Here is a 22,428-nt window from a genome sequence, read left to right on the forward strand (position 1 = left end):
AGGGAAGTGTCTGGCAAGTGCCAAACCCGGTTGGGTCTGCTAAGGAGACACAGTTGGTAAGCAGGGAGACATTGAAGGAGAGGTCAGAGTAGATCCTGTACTGTAATCATGATTCTGTGAATTAGTGAATATTGTTAATTTAACATGTTACTATACTGCATTATGGATTATTAACTCACTCTGGTTAAAATAAATTATTATCTATTATTTGTATAGCACCAACAGTGGGTTGGGGTCAATGCTTTAAAATTTGGGGATGTCCAAAGTTAATTACCTAAATCTCTATAGAGGTACCTACGTTAGAGCGGCCTGTTTATTTAAGTAAATGGGAGCTGCAGGTCCTCAGTGCCACTGAAAATCAAGGCACTTGTTAAAGCATCTAAATATGGATTTGGATACCTAGATTTAGGTACCAAAGTTTGAAAATACAGTGCTGACTGTTTTCAATAGGTATGAAGACTAAGGGCTCCCAGTAGAGCTGAGCAAAATTTTTCAGACAACGTTTGTCATTTAAAAAATGCAGATTTGGGTCAACCAAAACATGTCATGAATTCATGTCAAATTTCAATTAAAAAAAGTGAAACAAAACATTTTTTTAAATCTAAAACTATTCATTTCCACATTTTCAAAATGAAAATATTTCAATTTTTCAATTCAAAATGACTTCTCATTACATTAAAAATGTAAAAAGGTAAAGAGTCAAAAATGAAATGAAATGTTTGGAAAGTTTAGTTCAACTTGAAACTAGCTTTTTTTACTCTTTTGGTTTGCCAGAATAACTTCCATTTTTTTTCAGTTCAGCCAGTGAACTGGAAACAGCAATTATTTGCGTAGCCAGTACAAGGCCCAGAGCCTATCATGTGATCTTTGCAGGTGGTTGAGTGGAGCTGGGCTAATCTCAGTTGGGCTTCAGGTGTGTGCAAGAATCTATATGTACAGATCCAGTCACAGGATTGGGGCCTAAGGGACATGAACCTGCTTCTGTTGAATACACTGGCAAAATGCCCATTGATTTCAGTGGTGCAGGACCTCAATACACAATAGTCAGAAGCAGAGATCTGGAGAGGACAGAGATCTGTTTAATATGCAGCTTGTGAGAAATAACCTAAACCTTTCCCAAAGCTCAAACCAAATCTTTTATTGCTTTTTTGACATTTTAAAACTTCAGTTAATTTTTTAATCACTATATTTCATTGCTGTACGCCTCTGCTGTCTGGTTCTAGCTGGGAAGGGAAATGGTAGAGTGAAATACCAGAACAGAGGTTGCTTTTTATGGCCCCAAAGTAGAAAATACTAGAAATCTCATGAAAAATTCTGATCTTTTAAAATAGATTTTAAAGTAAAGATCTTGACACAAGGTGTGTGAGGTAATAACTTTTATCGGATGAACTTCTGTTGGTGAGAGAGACAAGCTTTCAAGCTTACACAGAGCTCTTCTTTAGGTCTGGGATATTACCTCACCCACCTTGTTTCTCTAATGTCCTGGGACCAACATGGCTACAACAACACTGCATACAACAATTAAAGAACTTGAGGGGGCGTGGCTGCAGGCAAACTGGCAATTATTTTTTCTCCCAGACTAGCTATTTTACATTCTTCTATATTAATCTGCATTGACCATCTGATATCCCAATGTCTTACATGTAGTATTGTTCCTTGTTACTTGTCCTGCCTCCTTTTTAGAACTATCTGCAGAATGTTAGCGACATCATCCAGATTATTCCTGTGTGTTGTGAAGGGCAGAAGTCCTATAACTAATCCCTGCTTTACTCTTAAAAGTTCCATCTGTGGTTACCCTTCATCTCTTGCTTTTAAGGTCATTTTCTTTCTGCCCTACAATGTTATCTGTAATTGTATGACTCTAAACCTTAGCCATTTATCTTGAGGATTTGTAATCCTCTCCAGTGAGCATGAAAACAACCAACACCACTAAATAAAAACCTGGATCCTCTTTTTCAAGTTGTTGAAAGTGCTGCAGTTGTTTCTGCTGTTAGCTATTAAATTATTCTCAGTGTCTTGGCTGGTGGGCAAGATACTATTGTATAGTTCTCTTATGAATCATCCTTCCCACAAAACTGCTCCTTGACTGGCACTTTCAAACATTGTGGGTGGCAATTATCCAACCATTCCTCTAGGTGTCGAGCTGTACACAAAATCCCCTATGCTGTTTTATCACACTGATAGGAACTGAAGTCTCTGTGATACTGTGATTTGTATCCTGGTTCTTGGATTCTCTCCATTGCAAAGTTACATTGAAAAACCACATCTGTCATGTGGTTGATACTTTCACAAGACGTTAAAGTCTCCTTCAACTAGACAAAAGTGGCATCTTCTCTAATGGGCACACAAACCAAAAGGGGTGGGGTGAGGGGGGAGGGAAGAGGAGGAAACTGATGAAAGGAGAGCTGCTCAAAGGAGGAGAGAATGTATCCCTATTCCACACACAAAGAAAAATAAAATACCATAAGGCTAAAAAGATGGAGCATATGCACAGCTCCAGTTTGCTCGAAAGTACTTAGATCTTGACTCTTGATGCAGCAGTTAGAGATATGACTAGCTCACCCACTTCAACTTTGCATGCAGAAATAAAACAAATAATAGATCAAGGATGAAATGGGTGAATACGGCGGAATGATGCCTTTGGCTGGATCCTCAGCAGCTGCTGCCCTCTGATTTGGGCAGGCAGTGAACCAGGGATTTCCCTACACACACCCCTCAACTCCACCTTCCCCCAGTGGTCAACTAGTTACATGCAGTGTTGCCAATTTAGTCATGTTTGAACTAGCTCTAGTTGTTTTGAACCTTTTTCTAGTTTAGGTGGTTGGAAATTTGAATTGAAATTGAAACATTAATACACACTTTAAAAGCATACACAGTATATGGTAAAATACTTGTACCTGAAAAAGCATAATAGGTTTGAAAAGTAGGGAAAAAACCCTAGCTTCCTCACACAGCTATATTTGTTATGACAATGTCGGCGCATTTGTTTCGGCGATGTTGGCTGACCAAATAATTTCAAATTATGATCTATAAACAACAATAAATCATCCTGCATTGAAATGCTGAGGTGTACTGATGTTTTATGATGTTTAAAATGTAGTGCCCAATTGCCTTTCTGACGAAAATGTACAGCGCACCTTTGGTCCCTCACGGCCTCCCCCGTCAGCCCTCACCTCCACCCCACACTGCCCCATAAATTTGAACACCCCATCTAATTGCAATTCCGGGGGAAACACTGCAGTGAAATAGCAGCACAGAGCACTCCACTTTGTGGCTTCCTCCTGCCTCCATACATTTTTTGGGGGGGCCCCTTCTCTGGAGATTTTTAACATTTATGGGTTTGGAGGCTGTGCTCCCAACACCACTCTGAGCTATGTGCAAAGGGGGAAATTGTCATGAAAAGCAAAAGTTCACCTCCCTGAACCAATCCCATAGGAGTGGTTGGTCCAGTTCCTAATGGTTAAGAAACCCTGTCTATTTTACATACTTCTGCCTAACAAAAGGCATTTCTAAAGCACTAAGCACTGTGGTTTCAAGGTATCTACTCAAGGGCCACAAAAAATCCTGTGAATATCTGAGCCACATTTCTGCCAGACAAGGATCCCTTCAGCAACTTTTCTCCAGCTACATTGAATATGTGTGAAATCACTTTTAATTTTTTTTAAATGGTGGTTTTCAGAAAACTGCATCAGTGTTCATTTCTCAAACTTGTGTATCATAGCATTACACAGCCGACCTCTGTAAGGGTAACACTGTCAATTCCATTTCTACTCATGTTAGTATATCTACAGAAATAAAGAATGCCAGCATACCAATTATTGCCTATACAGTACTGTGCATGTTGCATTGTCAAAGGATGTTAGACAATGTGATTCCCACTGACTTCTGATTTGTTTTTGTTGTTCACCATAGTATATTTTGTATGCTAATTGAATCAATTTGGCCTATGGGACTGCATTCAAAGAAGCACATAGTGAAAGACTGACATCCGGATTTATGTCAAGTTGAGCACTTGAGAATCACAAGAGAAATCAGTTCTACAGGATCAATGATGGCTAGGCTGAATGGCAGTTGAAGATAGCTGAATTCCTTTATTAAGTAAAACTTAAGCTGATTTAGAACCAACAAATTATGCAATAGTTAAACCATGTAACTGTGTGATCATATTTTTGTTATCTTGCTCTCCTTCTCCCTCCCTTACAAACATAGGGTCTGGGCCTGCTAACACTGTGTATAATCCTTACTACCATGAGTAATTCCCCACTGACTACAATTTACGGGACTATGCTCAATGGCATTTGCAAGATGAAGCTTTCAGCCGGAGTTAGAAGAAATAGGTTGAGAAAAATGTCAGGATTTTTGTGTAGGAATGGATGATCTCAGTGTGCACAGTTCTGAACCCACTTGAAAACCATGAGGTCAAAATTTCAACTCAGCTGCTGTCACTGAGAAATGTTCCCCTAAGGAGCTACCACAAAAAGGGGATCTGGGAGGCATCATGGAGGAAAAAAAGTGGCAAATGGAGCAGAGAGGCATCAGAATGAAAATCAAAGAAAAGGAGCAGAAAAGGGAGAAAAATACATTGTCTGGTCTACTGGAAAGTACCGTAAATATACACTAGATAGAGCACTCCTGTGTGCCTGTCTTCCTTTTATTGCATTGCCTTCCATATAGGTGGAAAATCAAGGAAAGATGGTTTTAAATAACAGGGGGAAAGGTTCACAGACATGAGCTAGTTTTGTGAACCCTCCCCGCGCACAGACAATTTTGAGAGGTTGGTGAAATCTCAAGTGTTGAAGTTCACCCCCTTCCACGTTTTGTTCTGAGATGATTTTAGGTGGTACTGAACAGTTGGTCACTGCCTGATTCTTAACTATCCATTGGGTTTTATTAGTGAATGTGCATAGGTTCCCATGTTTGGCAGAATCTGGACTGATGACACGTCTGTGGGGGCAACCAAGATTCACACATATTATCTGGTTACTATAGTTCTGGATTGCCGTAAGCAGCGTCTCCTTTTATTATATTGCCTTAGTGCTGGGCATAGATGATCAGCCTGTTCTCCCTGTCTGGAAGAGTGAAAGGCCCTTCATAAGACATACCTAATGCCAAAGGGTCTTGTTATTTATGAAGAGCGAGCAAAAATAGGTATGGCACATAAGCCTGTTTAAAAGATGATGTTCTGAAACATGCAGCACTATCACCATTGTATTAACTGCTAGAATAGGCAAAAATGTATTTTAATGGCTCAAGGAGATGTCAAATCATACGCCAGTTACACTTGATTACCAAGAAAAGCTAGCTGAACCATGAACCACAGGGCTAATTGGTATGCAGATGCAATTAATTAGATTTATCTATTGCCCTACACTATTTTTCTCCGTATCTGGATTTTTCTGATGATTGCTTTGTCCTCATTCTGTTCCTTGTCAAATCATGTAATTAAAAGTCACATCTTATTGGAGCATATAAATTGCTAATGAAGCCACCCAAACTTCTGTATTACAGGGGGAAAAAATGGGAATGTTCTTTCTTTGGTTTTTTCTGTCCTTTTTAGTGATAGTATTTTAAAAGAAACTTTCTTTTGACGGGAAACGCTAATATGGTTAAGTGCCTTTTCCAGCCATATGGATCACAGTACTGAAAGATCAAAATTGTACATTTGTTTCTCAGATTTCAGCGTTATTTTCTGAAAGAGAGAAATGGTAAATTAGGTCACATTATCCTCTGATACAGCATTAGTCTCTTAAAGAGAATTCTATTTAACATAGTTGTTACTAAACTTAATGAAATTAAAATTAGCATTACAATGACAACGGCAAAAATACATTTTTCAAAGGGCTGTCTTTGATCACTTTGCATTGATGAACCTTTGACCTTCATGTATCTCTGCTATAGTGGATTTGTCAAAGCAGCCCAGTTAAAACCAATTTGGGGCAAGAACAGTATTGTGTGCTTTCAGTTTTCTTTTTCTTCCCCAAAACATTTGGCCATTGCTGCATCATTAAAACAGATCTATTGTTTCTCTGCTGTTTGTGCTATTCTGTCATTTGTTTTTTAACATAGGTTAGACACTTTATGAAACTTGAGGTCATGGGGCTGAGAATTAGAAGAGTGACCAGGTTTGAAGAGTCGACTACTTCAAGGATCCAAAATAAATTACTTTATTTTAAAAAAAATGTATTTATGAACTTTGAAACAATGTATATTTCACCACATCACAGAAACCATGCAGAGCAACAAGGAAGGAATTACCCAATTTCACAGAAATACTGTAGTTACATTTTCTACTGAGGATCTAGTGCAAATAATTTTCTAAAACAACAGTTTGTCACAACTTTAAAAATATAGCCCTATTTAAAAGGCTTCAAATTATCCTTCATTGGTAGGGAATATAAACAGTGCTGATAATGGTAATAGAAAAGACCAAATACGACAAGAAGCAGGCACTAAGAGAACTAGGTGCTAAGATTAGAGTAAGTTCCACAGAAATGAAAAGAGGCATTTTGACACCAGGCCTTCTATTTGACAGAAGAACTATTGCAAGAAGCTGACTTTCAATGATTAAAGGAACTCGGAGACATAAATAATTACCCATGGGAAAGGACATAATTTGCTTTATGGTTTTCATGTGATGGTTATAATGTTCACTATATAATTGAAACTACTTGACAAATCTATTTGGGTCTGTAAATCTATACAGATAAGTAAAAGATGAAATTTCAAAATTCTGTTAAAAAGATCCAGCTGGCAGAAATTGAAATACTTTGTAGATTTATTATCATAATTTCTATGGGATTTATGGAGCCCATTGACTTCAGTTGACTTTGGATCTGGCCCTTTGGGACTGTATGGGGACAAGCTAAGTCACAGGTGACAAATATCACAAAACTCCTATACTCTTCTGTGATGTGATGCATAATTATTCCACTGGACTGTGGAAATAACTCACTTGCTCTGGGGTTCAGAAGAGGGAACAGTGCTTGCACTTCAGCCTATCCCCCTCTTAGCTCTTTTGCAGATGCACAAGTTGAGTTGCGTTCTGTTAGTTAGGAAGGGAAGGGGTAGAGAAAATGGCCTGTCTCCATGAGGTCATTTTACCTCATCCCAAGGTAGATTATGCAGAGTCAGAGAATGCTAGGCTTTGTTGGCCTCTGCTGAATGAAACTCCTCCTGTAGGTTTCGTCAGGTGCATAGGGTGGAAATTGGAGGGAAAATGTGGCTGCATGGTGGTATCCCCTCCATCTGCATATATGTCTTAGAGCCTCTTCATGATTAACAAGTCAAAACTTCTACACGTAGAATAGGGTGTGACTTGCCCATGAAGTCGAGGGGTCTGGATTTAGCTGCTCTGTGCAAACTGTTACTCTCTAAAGCTAAATCATGGAATTATTAATGTCACCCATTTTCAGATCATTTATACCCATTTGTTGCCCTCCATACTGCATAAGGAAGAAAGTTATATGGGACACATCGGTTACCATGTAACTAGAAGATAGATATTATATGCATTTATCTACTAAACAGCATTACAGGTACATAGTGCTTATGTGGGAATGTAGTAGTAAGGCTTACCAAATTATCATGGGGTAGGATGTTTCCAAGAAGAGAAAAGCCTAGTAGGGCAGGGGATAGGAAATCAGTGGTTTCAACTTAAGTTTTCTCAGAGTTCTTCAAGCAGGATTTGGCCCCACTCATCCAGTGAAACAAAGAGGAGCTTTGCCTCCTAAACCTGTGGACAGGGCTGGATTTAGGGGCAGGTGACCCATGTGACTGCCTAGGGTGCCAGGCTTTGGGGGCGCTGGGCTCAGGGTACTGTTTTTGGGGTGTCATTTGGTCTAGGACCAGCCCTGCCTATGGATGTCACAAGGTCCAGATGATCTCAGGACAGCAGTCCAGAACCAAAGTCCCTGTATCACTTCTTGGTCTCCTCTGTTCTCAAGAGCTCTGCTGTCATGCTCTTCTTACTAGCCAATGCCCTCACAAATGCCCTGTGATGGAGTGAAACCCATCATGGGCAAGAAAGGGTTAAAGGCCCGGTTAGTCGCATTCACTTCACCTGGATGGTAATTACATAATTACTTGTTGGACAAGGAAGGGGGAACTAAAGAAGGATCAGGGGACAGCACAATAGACACCTGGCCCTTATAAATAGTCGAAGAGCATTCAGTTTGAAGGGAGAAGCTACAGAAAGTCTAATGTCTGAAGGACCAGAAATCATTGGAGGCCTCAGAAAGACTTTGTCTAGATGGGAGTGCTTGAGAACAGAGCTGGGGAAAGACATGAGAGACCTAGGAAAGGGTTGAGCACAGGCCTCAGAAGCTAAGTTGAATTTTTGGGACTTTAAACTACACCTGGATATTTGTTACCCCCAAAGAGGTTTGGACTAGCTGCTTCTCAGCTGGAGGACTGAGTGATGTGCCAAGTAGGGTTACCAACTTACTGATTGCAGAAAACCGAATGCCCCTGTCCCTTCCCGAAGCCCCACCCTGCCCCTTCTCCGAGGACCTGCCCCTGCTCATGCCATCCCCCCTCCCTCCATCGCTTGCTCTCCCCCACCCTCGCTGGGTGGGGGTTCGGGTGTGGGAGGGGGTGTGGGCTCTGGAGTGGGACCAGAAATGAGGGGTTCAGGGTGCAGGGCGGGCTATGGGCTGGAGCAAGGGTGTGGAGGGCTCAAAGCTGGGGCAGGAGGGTGGGGTGCAGGGGGAAGTGTGGGCTCGGGCTGGGGGTGTGAGCTCTGGTGTGGGGCTGGGGCTGAGGGGTTCAGAGTGCAGGAGGGGGTGCAGGCTCTGGGAGGGAGTCTGGGTGTGGGAGGGGGCTCAGGACTGGGGCAGGGGTTTGGTGTGTGGGAGGGGATGAGGGATGCAGGCTCTAGGAGGGAGTAAGGGTGCAGGACAGGGTTCCAACCTGGGGCAAAGGGTTGGAGTGAAGTAGCGGGTTTGGGATGCGGGCTCCAGGTGGTGCTCACTTCAAGCGGCTCCTGGAAGTGGCTGGCATCTCCGGCTCCTGGGCAGAGGCACGGCCAGGCAGCTCTGCATGCTGCCCCCATCGGCAAGCGCTGCCCCTGCAGCTCTCATTGGCTGCAGTTCCCGGCCAGTGAGAGCTGTGGAGCGAGCACTCAGGGCGGGGGTAGTGCATGGAGCCAGGGCAGGCAGAGAGCCTGCCTTAGCCCCCCTGCACTGCTGACAGGACTTTTAATGGCCTGGTCAGCGGTGCTAACCGGAGCCACCAGGATTCTTTTTCAACTGGGCATTCCGGTTGAAAACCAGACTCCTGGCAACCCTAATGCCAAGATAGATATCCTGTAGTGTAGAGGGTACTGGAGATGAAAACCTGGCAACATCACGTCCTGACACAAGGGGGTGCGCTGTTGGCGAGTACACTATACTATACCCTCTCATGGAGATGTTCGCTCAGAGGGAACATTGTTAACTATTTTGAGCTCCAATGATAAAGCCTTCTGCTTCTGAGACTACAGGAATGAGGGTTAGTCTCCACTGACTAACAAGGGCTCCATCCTACAAGGTTAAGGTGAAAACAGAAAAAGGAGATGCAAAAGTGTCTTATCGAGTAAGGCCATCAACTACATAAATAAACAAATGGCAGGAATGAATTCTTCAGGACCTGGGAACCAAGCAGTAGAAATAGCAGCAAAAAGAATAAAATGAGCTTATTAGAAGGAGGTAATCATTAGAAGATCATTAGTCTTGAATATCTCTAGGCTAAATTCTAGTCTGTTACATCCATGCAACCTCAATGATTCCAGTGTGAGTGTAATTAAGAACAGAATCTAGGTCTAGTTGGATTCATTATAGGTTTTTAGTGACCCATAACCAGCAAACTACAGTTCCAACAAATACTGATATGGCTTAAGCTTTGTATGGGAAGATTTTGCTCCAGTTAGATCCCTTGAAAGGAATGTATCTTCTTCAAGTATGTGTCTAGGACACCCTGTTATACATTGATTAGTGATGTTTACACACTGGATTGGGATTTAGCAAATTTAGGTTCTATTCCCAACTCTGCCACCTGAGAACTGAGTTACATGGCCTTTATCTGTCTCCCCATCTGTAAAATGGGGATAATGATATTGAGCTTTGTAAAGCACATTGAGATCGATGGATGAAAAGCATTGTATAACATTGTATTGTTAACAGTAGGTTTTCTCTCTCTCACCAGTGGATTGATCCTGTGAGGTGCTGAGTATCCTCAACTCCCACTAAAGCAAATGGGAGTTAAGAATATTCAGCACGTCTTAGGAAAAGGGAACAAATTTGAAAAAGCTGAGGACAACTCCTGTAACTGTCTGGCTCCCGTCATTACCCTCTCCATCATCCCTTACCACCTCTAGCTGCCACCCTTCTGCTCCTTGCCTCAGGCCTCTTCTGTTTAAATTGTCCTCAGGAAAAAGTAGTTTTTCTCACTGCCTTCACCAATATTTTCTCTTTACTGATTAATCCTTAATTCCCTACTAGTTCAGCACAGTCTGTTCACAATAATAATAATAAAAAATATCGGATTTATTTTTTGAAAGATTAAAAGACATGCTACAGAAAGCTAGCCAGGTCTTTTGAGCTCCTTTCTACTGTGATTTCAGATTGCTTTTCTGGTCTAATTGACTAACTGTACAACAAACCTTTCCAGCTTTGGTTCACAATGGGATCACACAGTCTTGAATCTCATTGCAAACCACCCCAAAGCCTTGTCTACACTATGAAAATTAAGCATTGCTGACAATAGGTGAAGCTGAACTGATACTAAACGTGATTTAACTGCAAGGACAAATCATGCTAAGCAACAGCTCAGCTGCATCTGTTGCTGACATCCATTGTTAGCAATGGGTCATCTTTGAGTGAAGAGAGGGTTGTGGCAAAGCTTGTTCATAATTGCGATGGCTCAGTTCACATATTTTCAGAAAGAATTAATATACCAGACAACTGTCTTCACAACATACACAAACAAGCTAGTTCTCTCTGAAGAACTTTTTGATCCCCCTACATTCAGCCTTTATATACAGCACAATATACACGATAAATTTCTGTTCTTCTACAAGCCAATAAGACCACACATAGGAGGCAATGGGGTGTAGTGGCTAGGACACTGGATTAGGACTTAGCAAATTTAGGTTCTATTCCCAATTCTGCCATGGGAGAACATGGCCTTTATCTGTTTCCCCATCTGTAAAATGGGGATAATGATACTGAGCTTCGTAAAGAATGTTGAGATGGATGGATGAAAAGCATTGTATAAGAGCTAAGTATTGTTATGAGAGGTCAGAGGGGTGTGCCATATACATATATGCTAAGTATCATTATTTATTTGTAAGCTTTTTGGAGTGGGATCATCTTTTACTTTGCATTAGTGAAGTACCTAGTAGAAGGGGCCCCGATTCTAATCAATCCCCAACAGCTTTTTCACCCTGAATCTTCAGTGTCTGCCTTAGACAGCATCCACTACCCCTAGATAAAGCCAAAATCCACAAACCTAACAATACTTTTAGCCCAAGCATACATGTTCTAATGTTGTATAACATGAGGATTTCAGGGATGAATCACACCTTCCCCCAGTTTAAGGTTAGGTGGGGCAATGAACAAAATACAGCAAATATTAAAGAAGTGTCCAGTGCAAACAATACAAACAACTGTTCAAAGAACAAAAGCTCAGATGTTGGTGAGAAAGTCATAAATCAAATGAATGTGTAAACTTAGTTCTTTTTCCAGTATCCGCTTTTGATCACTGCTTCAGTATCTTCATTTAAAAATTGCTTTGAAGTGCATACAGAATAGAGAAATATCTTCATTTTGAGACAAAAATAGACCAAAGTCTTAACTTTTTTCTGGGAGACTGGAAAATGTTGGTTTAGTGTACGATGGGCTGGAAATCATGAAACAACTCCGAAAGGCGTATTTGTAAGAACACACTAGCATCATCACATTTCCTCTAGGAATGTCAAAAGATTGTTTTCTGAAACCCTCCTGAGCTGTGAATAATGTATGTGTCTACAGTTCTTGAATTTCAGGCTGAATGTTAAAGCAGAAGGAAAGGTTTAATATCTTTGAATTCTATACTAGTATCCCTTTATTTATTTTAACTTCTTACGTTCTTGGGCCAAATTTATGTCTGTCATTAGACCATTGAAATAATTGGGATTATACCAGGGATGAATTTGGCACATTAGACAGTGTCCTTTGTAGTCACCATCTAATACTATGCAGATACATACACCTTTGGTTTCATGCTCTTGACTACCAACTTGCTATGTACCTGACTTCTTCTTGATCAGGTAAATGTGTGTATGCACCGTTATCTCTAAACGTTTATACATATTCTTATATTTCCAAAAATGGTGTTCTTATTGAAAAAGAAATTGCTTTAGTGATACAATATATATAAAAAAGTAGATAGCCACCAATACTTGTCTCTCTTTATTCAGTACAAGTTCACTGAGCTTAAATATTTCAACAGTAGCCAGACAAAGAACAAGGGGCCTGACTTTTCAAAAGCTTATACAATTGGGGCCGGATTTTCAGAAGTGCTCAGCCCTAAGCAGCTCTCAGTGAAAACAACAGGAGCTAATGGTGGCCAGGCACTTTTGAAAATCTGGGATGGAGGACCTAGTTTGTATAAAATGAAGAAAAATCTATACCACCACTAACACTTTGCACATACGTAGTACCTTTTATCCAATGATTTCAAAGTATTAGCCTCTTGTTGGCACATCTCCATTTGCAAAATTCCCTTCCCCACTCAGCGAGGGTAAGTTTGGTCAGACCAGCATGAGGAGGGCTAACCTCGGGGAGGGCAAAGATCATGCTCAGACCTGCTGCAGCCAAGCCCCTCCTTGTACCTCAAAGTGCACTGCTGTCGGCCTTGTGACTGCAGTATGGGTAGACATACCGAAGCTCACTTTGATCTAGCTAGCTCAAACAACCACACTAGTGAAGCCACAGCAGCACAGACTAGCTGCTCAAGTACATAACCAGGGTCCTGGGAGGGGTCAGGCAGCTTCACTGCTATTGTTAGATCAACGCTAGCTCAGGTATGTCTACACATGCAGCAGTATGCCTCTGATTGCAAAGCAGACATACCCTAAGCCGTGACAGGTACTGGACTTGCGCCCAGTAGGTCCAGTCCCCATTACACACACACACAATACAATAATTAAACCATGAACTTGATAGATTTCAGAGTAGCAGCCGTGTTAGTCTGTATCCGCAAAAAGAAAAGGAGGACGTGTGGCACCTTAGAGACTAACAGCAGTTTGAGTCGTCAGGCTCAGGTAGATCTGAACAAAGCTGTTTGCATTCACTCCAGCAATCATAAGTAACCTTCTTCTTATCGTAAACAGCAACACCCATAAAAACCGGAAAGAGAAAAATATTCTTAACATTATAAAGAAAAGCAAACTTGGAAATGTAGGGTTCAGTTGTCACTGGGCCTATGCACCTGTTAATCCTCAATGAGAACAGGTGGTCAGGGGAGTGACTCTGCACTCCATGCACCAACAAGAATGGCTAAACAGACACATAGGGTATTAATCGGCTGCTGGTACAGACTAGCAGAACATCATTACTTGGCAGTTCCAATATTTGCTAACTTTTAATGGAAGAGTTGTTCTCTAAAAACTCAGTTTGTGCAGAGGAGTTTTGTACTTTCTTGATTAAACGCACTTGTAAATGCTTTAAGGATCTCTTCTTCAGCTGGAGCAATTTCATGTTCTTTAATGTCAGTTTTAAAGATAAGTTAGAATCTACAAATTCCTCCATTTTAATTATTTTAGGGTAAAGAGCATTTAATGTATTGTTGACATTCACTTTAACAGCTCCAGACAACTATTCCAGATGCAGCACACTTTTCATTATGCTTAGCTTCCCTAGTCAAATTAGCACAGCATAGATCATTATCATAATTTTTGTTCAGAGATGGGATTATTGCGGCCAAGAGGTTAAGCGAGTGACTTGATCAAAGTCACATCTAGTCAGGATTAGAGCTAGGACTGTACCCCAGATCTCCTGACTCCCCATCCCATGCCCTAGGATTGGAATGGTCTGTTGTCTCCCTACATCACTCAGCACTGTGGGTATTATTTCTATTACAGTAACACCTAATAGCCTCAACCAAGCTTAATGGGCACTACACAAACACAGAGTAAAAGACAGTTCCTGCCCAGAAGAGTTTACAATTTAAATAGACAAGACACAAAGGTTATGAGGAGAACCAAAGGTACAGAATGGGGAAGTGACAAGGCCAAGGTCAGACAGCAGGTCAGTGACGCAGCTGGGATAAGAAGAACTCATGATGTGCAGCAAGTGCACTAACCACTAGATCCTACTGGTTTTATACCATGTTATGGTCTTTGAGGAAGAAAAATTCTCTTTTGCTTAAATATCTAAAACATCTCTTGATTTATGACTGATTAGTGCATTGGGGGGCCTCGTTTGTTATGAATTAGACATGAGCATCACTTAGGAGATATAATGTACATGTTTATATAGAACTATACATTATACAAGCATTAGATATCTTAGGATGTGGGCCTGTAAACCACTGAATACTGGGAGTAGGTTTCTGCTATACTTGTGTTTGCTGATACACTGAAAATTCATGTCGTTTAATATCCATTGTAATGTGTAAAGGCCAGCAAGTGTAACTAGCTTCATGTTTTAGAAATGCAGGTCAGGATGAATGAAAACTTAATCGTAGTCTGTACAAGATTTTCACTGGTTCTGAATCTTTTTATTAATTATTATTCTTCCTTTCACTGCTTATGGGTCGGAATCACCCCCAGCCGCGGGGGAGAGAGGTAGCAGCAAAGAGATGCACAACTTGCTGCTTTCACCTTGCAGGGTTTCATGCAAACATTTGATCATTTCTGATCAATGATCATTGGCACCTCTGCTACACACAAATGGGAATTTCCTTCCACCCCGTGCACTCAGAGACAATTATCAGGCTCAGAGTCAAAGGGACAGTGGCAAAGGCTGAAGAGGGGTGAATAAAGTGCTCAGTCTCGAGGCTGTGTGCTGAGGTGAGAGAATAGCTGCTCACCCCTGAAAAAGATGCCTCCAGCATGAATATGTGGGGTAGGACATTAGGCCTATTGGACAGTCTCCATAAAGCAAGTAAAAGTTCAGGTGAAGAGCCAGGTGGCAGGAGCGGGCTAGCCAGCCAAACATAATAAGTTGCCCTGTCACATAAGGATCAGTGTGCCATATAACTTTTTTAACCAAGTGATCCATCCCCTGTTGCCCATTCCCAACTTCTGACAAACAGAGGCTAGGGACACCATCCCTTCCCATCCTGGGTAATAGCCATTGATGGACCTATCCTCCATGAACTTATCTAATTCTTTTTTGAACCCTGTTATAGTCATGGCCTTCACAAAATCCTCTGGCAAAGAGTTCCACAGGTTCACTGTGTGTTGTGTGTAGAAATACTTCCTTTTGTTTGTTTTAAACCTGCTGTCTATTAAAGGTGTGACTCCCCCTTAGGCTGTTAAGTGGTTTGTGATTGTGATGAAACTAATGTGGAGATATTCTGGTTAGGAGTGAGTGCAGTAAAGACATCTGTAACAGATGCACTGTAGTAGAAATATGTTAAAGTGAACTCAAGCAGTTTGTATTTCCCTAACCTACTTGAATAGACCACACACAACAGCCACTGTAACAGCACCAGCTAGATGGGAATTATCCATACAAAGAATATCGGATAAAGATCTAGTAAAGATAATTCTGTTGGTTAGCATTGTTTCTCTGTGTTTTCTTTTACACTTCGTTTGTTATACTTAAGTGATTTGTTTATCTTCTTTACAAATGCTCACATATGCCATATACTCATTTTTAAATACACATTTTAACACTTCCCAGAGCAATTGATGTTCCAAACTAATTGTCACATATATTGTTAAATAAGTGATTTCACCAAGCAGGCAGCCTTTTTTTAAATGTTTCCTTCTGTACTGTAATTGCCCTGATTGTATAGAAAGAGGTAGCAGGGGTAGAAAGCTAGTCACTGGCAACTGTTTATTGCATGGTTCTCCTCTCCTAAGTCATTAAGAAATCCAAGTCATGTTCTCACATATGAAATGCCTGAGCTCTCTTCTGACACTCCGGTAAATAAATGACTACTTTCTGTTAACCTCTAGGAAGTGAATTGGAGTCCACAAGTATTAACTGAGGTGAAGTATGTTTATTTATTTAGCTTGCCCACGTCATGTTCCTTATTCTTAGCTGTCAAATATCTCTGATTCATGGGAAGTCTGATAGAAAAAAGGGAAAATCAGTGGCTGCTGTTAGCTCGTTACGGAAAGATGAAATTGAATCTGTGAGGACAGTAAGGTATGGGAGGACTCTGTCTCCGGATATTTTTCTGTGACCATTATGCTATAAGTCTCTGAAATCATGGGGGGGAAAATGTTCAGAAATTACAGATTTTTTTCTGACACTCTGGCACTTTTATTGAATGTTAAAAGCATTCATCTGAGGCAAAATGTTCCCCTCTCCCTTTGTCTGTCTTGTTTCTTTTTGAGTGTAATTTCTGCAGGGCAGTAGCTACCTCTTATGGTAGGTATGTACAGTGCCTAACTCAGTGGGACCTCTCTCTCAGTTGAGGCCTATGGGTGCTTCTCTGATAACAATAATGACTTCACTACTGACTAATCTCTCACCTAAGGAAAGAAAAGAAGACAAGGAATTTAAAAAGGGAATGGGGCGCATATTGAGACAAAGTTCGTATTTATAAAACCAGAGCCAACATTCATACAACGGCTAGTCACCTCTATTTTCTTTGCTTAACTCCCGCTCTTTGTTCGTATTTTCCTCTAGCGCTCAGCAGGTTCTGTGCTGCACAAATGAAGCGGCTAGTCAATTGGGCAAGCAGCATCTTTTTAATGCACCTGGACAATGGGAACCAAAAGCACTTACTGTGCCGCTGTGTACTAAATATGTCATGAAGAGGCAAAATGTTCAAGAAGTGTAGGCTTTTCTTGCTCTTTTGAGTCCTGATTCTGCAAGATGCAGCGCACCCTCAGTCACCATTCCATACCGTAGCAATTATGGGCACCTAGAACCTTGGAGGAGCCGGCCCTCGGTGTTTAAAAATTAGGACTGGAAAATAGAATGAAGAGAAACAAAAAAGCAGGCTCAGCTATGGGGTGAACATACAGACTCATAGCTGATTAGAGAAGTGACACTTGAGAAGCAGGCTGTTAAAAAGATCAATACCTGGCCTTGACTGTTTAATGATCTGCTCTTCAGTCCACCAAGACTGAAAGATATGAGAAGCTGATGCCTGAAAATCAAACTAAAGAATAAATCAAAACTAAGGTTAAAGCTCTTATATGTGCAAAATAAAAAGTAAGTTCTTACATGTACACTAGTGCTTTTCAATCCCTATGATCCCAAAATATTTTACAAATAGTATTTCTTTCAACAATGCACACAAATGCGCATGAGCAGCTGATTCTATTCTAGTCCCTATATTTTGCTCATCACCATGACATTTCATTCTCCACTCACACTAAGTTAATCACTAGTGTGACTCCACTGACTTCAGTGAAATTACCGCTTATTCACAGTAGCGTAAGAGTATAATTAGGCCCAATATGTACATAAGTCCATGGGCAGTTGTCTATAAATCCATGACTTTTAGATGTTGGGAGATTTTGGTGTGCGAGGAGATGGGTGGTTTGGCTGCGATGAGAAACAGTTAAATTTCACTGCAAAGTTACACCTTGGGATGAACAGGAGTTAGGAGACAACATTGAAAAGGGACCCATGAAAAAGAAACCAATGGATGCTTAGCTAATTTCCTAGCGAATTCTCCTCAGGATTAAAAAGATATAGTTAATTAGAGGAGATGGATTGGTTTTAGAAAAGTAAACTATCCAGTATGGGAACTCCTGTAATCAAACTTTCATTGTTATCCCAATAGATGCAGTGCTCTTGAGAATTCTACGTATACATCCAAGGGCAGAGTCTGGAAGGAGGGAATTCAGAGACTGCCTTTGTATCATTTCATCCAGGCTCACCTAGACAGAGCTATTTAATGAACAATAATATTTTGACCTAACTTTCACAGGTGCTAAGCACCCACCACTGTCATTGGCCTCAGTGGGAGTTGTGTGTTCAACACTTCTGAAAATGAAATTATTCTCCATCATTTGATCTGTTTGAGGAGGTTTTAAAATATCTGGGGCCAAATTCACTGCTAGTCTAACTCCATTGTTCCATGCCTGCTGAAATGATATTGTGCACTTAAATGGCCAAACTAACTGCTGGCATAGCAGGAAACAACTCCATTGACTTCAATTAATTTTCTATTTGACTAGGTGAAAAAACTGGATTTTAAGTGGCCCACTAAATAGTAGTTATTTTAGCCAAATGTTACTTTACTTTAACAAAGTTTTGTAAAGTACTGATAATGTGATGTGTTAACATAAATTGATACATTGCTGTACACTGCAGCACAAGTTAAAGGGTAGGTATTATGAACTATGTTCAACATGAATCATCAGGTGCTGTGATAGAGTAAAAAAAAGGCAAATAAATGTTACAATACATAGAGTCTCAGTCTTTCTATACACGTATTTATACTATGTTTGTGACAGTGATATCTCAAAATAGGAATGGTTAAACTGGTTTGGATAAAATATTCTATTCTATTCTATACAGCTTCTTATACCACCTTCATCACCGTAGTCATTAGTACTTCCAGTAGTACATTAGGTCATATGAATAGTATGTCATGTGAGGTTTGTTCTTTCTCTCATCCTACTCAAATACTGAGTGTTTATTGTCACCTTCTGGGGATACAACCCAGATCAGTGACAGATTGTCACCGCCTGCCCTGTAACCCTGGGTGCCACACAATGTTTTCCTGTTGTAGCTCCCAACCTGGGCTGCTCACAAATAGCCTAACAACATGCAGGTCACACCCTGAATGTCTGTGTATAGCTGCAGCCCTGGCCCAGGAGCTTTGACCCCAGCAGCCTGCCAGCAACACTCCAGTCACACTTTCGCTTCCACCAGCCTTGGTTACTACTTGCAGAGTGACCCAACACACTCAGAGTCCCAATTTTCCCCCAAAATATGTGTTCTGTACTGTCCAGCCCTCTCTTGGACAGTTCAGAGATTAGAGACCCATTGTCCCTGTAAAGGGTCAATATTCAACAGTTTGTAACTTAAACTGGAATTACCAAACCATTCAGTTTAAACACAGCACTGGATTAGTTTTGATTAAAAAATAAAGCAAGTTTATTTGACCACAAAGATAGATTTTAAGTGAATTCAAGTGTCCGGTATTAAAGTCAGAAATGGTTACAAGAAAAAAAATCCTGTCTAGTAACAAACTTAAACTAGACTTGGTTCAAGGTGAAATCCTTACCACTTGTTCCCAGCAACAAGGCTGACCGAATTCTCAGGTCAGGGTCAACCTCAAGTCAAAGGGATGGTTCCTTTGTCATCTTAGGTGTAGGACAGAAAGATAGGGAGAGATGCTGTTGGGGTGTTTTTGTCCCTCACTTTTATAGTCCAATAACTCTTTGAAGTGGATTCTTTTGAGGATTACCCCTTAAAGCACAGTTTATTTAAACAGTAAAGAAGGTGATATGGAGTCTGGTGGCGAAGGTGGTTCCAGGTTCTTTCTTCTCTCCCCGTGTATGCTGAAATGCAGATTTGCCTTGTGTCCTGCCATTTCCCCCTCTTGCTGTCTCAAGGACCCTTTATACCACTTATATGGAAATTGAGGTAAACACACATTCCTTTGTTTAGGACAGACCTGTTTAACAACTTTTGCCTAGTCAGGCTGGGTAGATTTGAGCATGTGCTAACAACGTGGGAATTAATACCTTTACATATAATGCTGTTCCACACATTTCAACCTATTAACCAGCAAGTTATTACTTCTCAAATGATACCCTACACGGCATATTTTGGACAAGATTATTAAAAGAATATGTACACTGGTGCTTTTGGTCACACACATATATATGAACAGCTAGTGTATGGCAAACAGAGGTGTCAATCTACTGTGCGCCACCCTGATCCAGCTGGAGTGCATACAAACAGACAAGGGAACTTTTAGTGGGAGGCAGCAGGGCCGACATGCACAGTTAGTGTGTGGCAGGCTAGTGTGAGTTAGATTTACATCCCAGCTTGCCACACGCTAACTGTTCCTGTAGATAAGCCCTGACTGACTCAACCTTTGCCTAAACCTAGAAGCTGAATCAAATCTTTGAGGTCTAAAAAAAATGTGAAGAAGGTTGCTTTTATGTCTTCAAAGTCACGTTGAGGATTTCCTGTATCTGAAACGGTAACTGTCATAGGCATCAGCATAGTAGATTGGCTGTACCTAATTTGTTGTTTGGTTGCCTTACAAATATCTTCATTATATTTCTTTTCGGTCTCTAAACCTCAGAGGACTATCTCCCACTTGTTGTGCTGTTTATTGTTATTCATTACCTAAAAGGAACACAACATTCACTCACTTAAAGAGCATGATCTCACTCACTAATCAGCATAACATTATACAATGCTTTTGTTTTAGAAGCCCAACATTGGCACTGAAGTGGAGCTATATGGATCTAATCCATTGTCTGCAGAAGTCTACGAGAGTCACTGCCTTCAAATGAGCTTTGGCTCAGGCCCTGTATCAGCAGGGGGGAAAAAACAACTAATTGAAACAGAGCCAAACTGTGATTACTTCCACTACATCATTGCCATAATGAACAGAAGCATTTTGCCAGCAATATCCTTAAGAATCCAAACATATGAATTGCTACCATAGAAGAATGTGTAGGAAAGCAGTTAGCATTTTCTCTTTACCCCGACAATCAATATGAAACAATGATGATGAAACCCTTTTGAAAAGAATTTGGACTATCACCTCTTTCCAACCAAATAGATCCAAAGAAACATTTTCAGAATATATTTGAGCAGGACGACAACAAGAAACTCCCAAGTGTAGTGGGATAATCTGTTTCTTTTTATTCAGAAATATCCTTTATTTTTGTTTCTTCCAAAGATTTCCATTGACTACAGGGGATGTTGGACTCAGGCCCTACTGCACATGTGCTTCCTGATGGTCTCCTCTGATGGCACCTTACCACTGAGTTCATAACTAGGTAGCTCACTCTGAATGGATACCAGCAACATTCTCGGAGGTGGATGCTACTCCAGGGTAAGTACCACCTTCCCTTTTGTTTCCCCATCAGTTTGGCACGAAGGAATATAATATTTATTCCAAAGCATTTGCCTCCTGTTTGTAACACAGAACAGCAAGTGATCTTATGTACTGTTTTAAAATATGAGAATGAAATTAGGTTTGTTTAGCTGAAGACTTATTTTGCTACTTTTCAAATTTACATTCATCGTCAGAATTGATGCAATAGTTTGAACATTACATAGATTGGCTCTGTGTCCCACACTTTTCAGCCTTTCTCTCTGACTCATGTAAATAATTATTTTTCAAATGCTAAACTAGCATGAAAATGCAGAAAATATTTTCTACAGGCCCAGTAGTAGAAACATTATTTTTCTACCTGACATTGGAGCAGCAAATGTTTGGCATGCAGTTATTAAAGGAAAATTAGCTGCCTATCAGGAAAAAAATCCTAGCAATTATATCCTTTTTGCTATTAAATAGTCTTCAGGGGCATCTGTGGAAGCTCCATCATTACGATTTTTCAAACGTGGCTGGACGAATAAAAATGCTGTAGGGAAATATCCCACTTTGCAAGGAGATGAACTGGATGGTCTAATAGCTCTTTTCCACCTTCTAACTTCCATGGATGTTGAACTTTGAGTTATTTTTTATGACTAGGGCTCCGTGTTTGTCACGTGTTTGATGCGTTCGACTCTACAGCCAATCTCTGGGCTGCCCTGAAGCCAGCTGCACTGGCTGCTGCTCAGGCGGTCCTCGGGCAGCTAGCCCTGGGAACCGCCTGAGCAGTGGGCCCCGGGTGGCCGGAGCAGCCGCTGCGGGGCAGTCCCTCGTAGTAGTTCCTGGGTGGCCGAAGCAGCCACTGTTCAGCAGCCCCAGACAGTGGTTTCTGGGCAGCAGGAGGAGCCACTGCTCGGCAGCCCCCAGCAGACGATGCTGCTGGCGCCCCCCGCCCCCAGCAGTAGCCCACCAGAGAACTCCCCAGCAGCGGCCCCCCCAGAGCATCCCCCAGGCAGAGGCTCCACAAAATTTAGTCAGGGGTATTTATAATATAAGTCATGGGCAGGTCACGGGCCGTGAATTTTTGTTTATTGCCTGTGACCTGTTCATGACTTTTACTAAAAGTACCCATGACTAAATTGTAGCCTTAACTATGACTTCACAAAAATTTCCTGTTATATAGAATTCCTCTGAAATTTCAGCATTGCCACTTGCATCTGAAAGTTTGCAAAACTGGATAAACTTCCATAACATGGATGGTACAAACTC

The 22,428-nt window shown here is 41.1% G+C and overlaps 1 long non-coding RNA gene across 1 annotated transcript in view; it reads left to right on the forward strand.

The window, feature by feature from the left end:
- The first annotated feature begins 20,704 nt into the window (after positions 1 to 20,704).
- The window catches only part of LOC122464726, a 51,623-nt gene continuing 49,899 nt past the window's right edge, over positions 20,705 to 22,428 (forward strand). The window contains exon 1 of the long non-coding RNA XR_006289037.1: positions 20,705 to 21,177. This is a non-coding gene — a long non-coding RNA (uncharacterized LOC122464726). The remainder of the gene's footprint in view (positions 21,178 to 22,428) is intronic.

Source organism: Chelonia mydas, chromosome 2 (genome assembly GCF_015237465.2).
Source record: "Chelonia mydas isolate rCheMyd1 chromosome 2, rCheMyd1.pri.v2, whole genome shotgun sequence".
Taxonomy (NCBI): domain Eukaryota; kingdom Metazoa; phylum Chordata; order Testudines; family Cheloniidae; genus Chelonia; species Chelonia mydas.